Genomic DNA, 1,893 nt, shown 5'->3' on the forward strand with positions numbered 1-1,893 from the left:
AATAATTAAAATCTTTTAGAAAATTATAGAAGCTTCCAGTTAATCCTAATTGGTTTAGGAATGGGATTAAATAATTAAGACCCTCCACATGATCATTGGGTCGTAGGTAAGGTGGGTTTAGTTTCGGTTTGGGCTCAGTTTAATATTTTGGTCATACCTTATTCGTTATAACTCGAATTTGGGCTTATAATATATCGTTGGAAATATCTTTTAAATCCCTATCCAACTATTTAATAATTGGACCCAGATTATGGACCAAAATAAACTGAAATAAACGTTTTTATAAAAAGGACACGAAATGAATGATTTTAAATGACACGAAATGAATTATTTTGGGTTTAAAGGCACGAAAAGAGGAAAATAAATTATGGTTTGGGGAAATGGGCTAGGAATTGGGTTGGTTTATGAAATGGAAATATGGTTTAATCACTCCAAGATTAAATACTCAACCCGACCAACAATGGCGGTGAAAGGTTGTTCATTATCGGGTTTGGTTTTGGGGAGACATTTTTAGGTGTCTACAATATCAAAAGGAATAAAGATCAAAATGTAATAATCATCAATTACTATGTTTCTCTCTCTAAAATATAAGAACAAAGTTTTCCAAATTCTTGAGCTTCTCTCTCTAAACTCCAATCTAAATAAAAATCATCATGTTATATAGTAAAACTAACAAAGGAGAATTTAGTTAGACATCCAAAAAGAACCCCAATAGGCGCGCCCTCTCCTCATCATGAGTGGCTGCGAAGAAATGGGTACGAAACGGAGAAAGATGAGATGTGTGGCCGCACCACTCACCTATGCAGTCGCGGCCCCAACTCTGCGCACCCGTGCCACCATCGTGCATGCTCGCGCCTAGGGGCAGGGGAGCTCCTCTTGTGCGACCGTCGATGCTTCCGTGCGCTCCACTTGATGAATCTTGGGGGAAGAAGTTTCCGAAGGATTCCACGGTGGGTTCAACACCATTTTTAATGCCCACGCTGCTTGAGAGCGCGGCCTAGAAGACTTGGACTTTTCACCCATTAACATTAGAGCTTCAAAAGGAGAGATCGGCATGCATCTTGAGCCTTACAAATCCCGAGAAAAATCAAATGAGCTCCTTGAACATCACCAATCTCCTTAGAATCAAAGAAAAGCAAACAAAAAACGGAGAAAAGGTAAAATAAACTACGAAATACAATAAAACAGGAAAATAACTAAGGAAAACACAAACTAGAGAAATATAAGAATTGGTGCTTGTGATGAAGCACTCTCAAGCTTTTCTTTGATCGAGTTCATCTCCATGCCCAAGTTTGAAATTTTTCAGCACAAATTGTTGATTGCATTGAGATGGTCGATTGAATACACCATAGAACCACTCTTGATTGTTGAATCTCTCTCACGTTCTTTCCAATCCATGTGATACCTTACCACATCTTCAATTAAGTCCACCACCTCGTCCTCCGTTTTGTTCATGATAGGGCCTCCGACATCGGCATCTAAACAAGATTTTCCTTGAGGACTTAGACCTCCATAGAAGATTTGGATGATTTGATAGGTGGGAATCTCATGATGTGGGAACTCTCTTTTGTATTCCTTGTACCTCTCCCATGCCTCATAAATACTTTCAATTGGTTTTGGCTTGAAGCTTTGAATGGGAATTCTTGATTCGACTGTTTACTTTTGTGGGTAGAACTGAGATAGAAACTTCTTAGTTACTTCATCCCATGTACTCAAAGAGTTTGGCTTTACCTCTTTGTCCAACCACTCTAGAGCACATCTGTAGACACCCATTTGTGTCTCCCCAAAACCAAACCCAGTGATGAGAACTTTTCACGTCGAATCATAAATCGAATGAAGTGAAAGTGTGGAAAGTTTAGTGTTGCGGATAGTTTTAATTTCTTTTCTCGTCTC

At 38.9% G+C, this 1,893-nt stretch overlaps 1 non-coding gene across 1 annotated transcript; it reads left to right on the forward strand.

Annotated features, from left to right (window-relative positions):
• Nucleotides 1-1,542: 1,542 nt before the first annotated feature.
• LOC145561026 (small nucleolar RNA R71) lies at nt 1,543-1,649 on the forward strand. Its single transcript, XR_014093609.1, has one exon. It is a non-coding gene; the product is annotated as a small nucleolar RNA R71 (small nucleolar RNA).
• The last annotated feature ends 244 nt before the right edge of the window (nt 1,650-1,893 follow it).

Source organism: Chenopodium album, chromosome 9, assembly GCF_948465745.1.
Source record: "Chenopodium album chromosome 9, dcCheAlbu1.1, whole genome shotgun sequence".
Classification (NCBI taxonomy): domain Eukaryota; kingdom Viridiplantae; phylum Streptophyta; class Magnoliopsida; order Caryophyllales; family Amaranthaceae; genus Chenopodium; species Chenopodium album.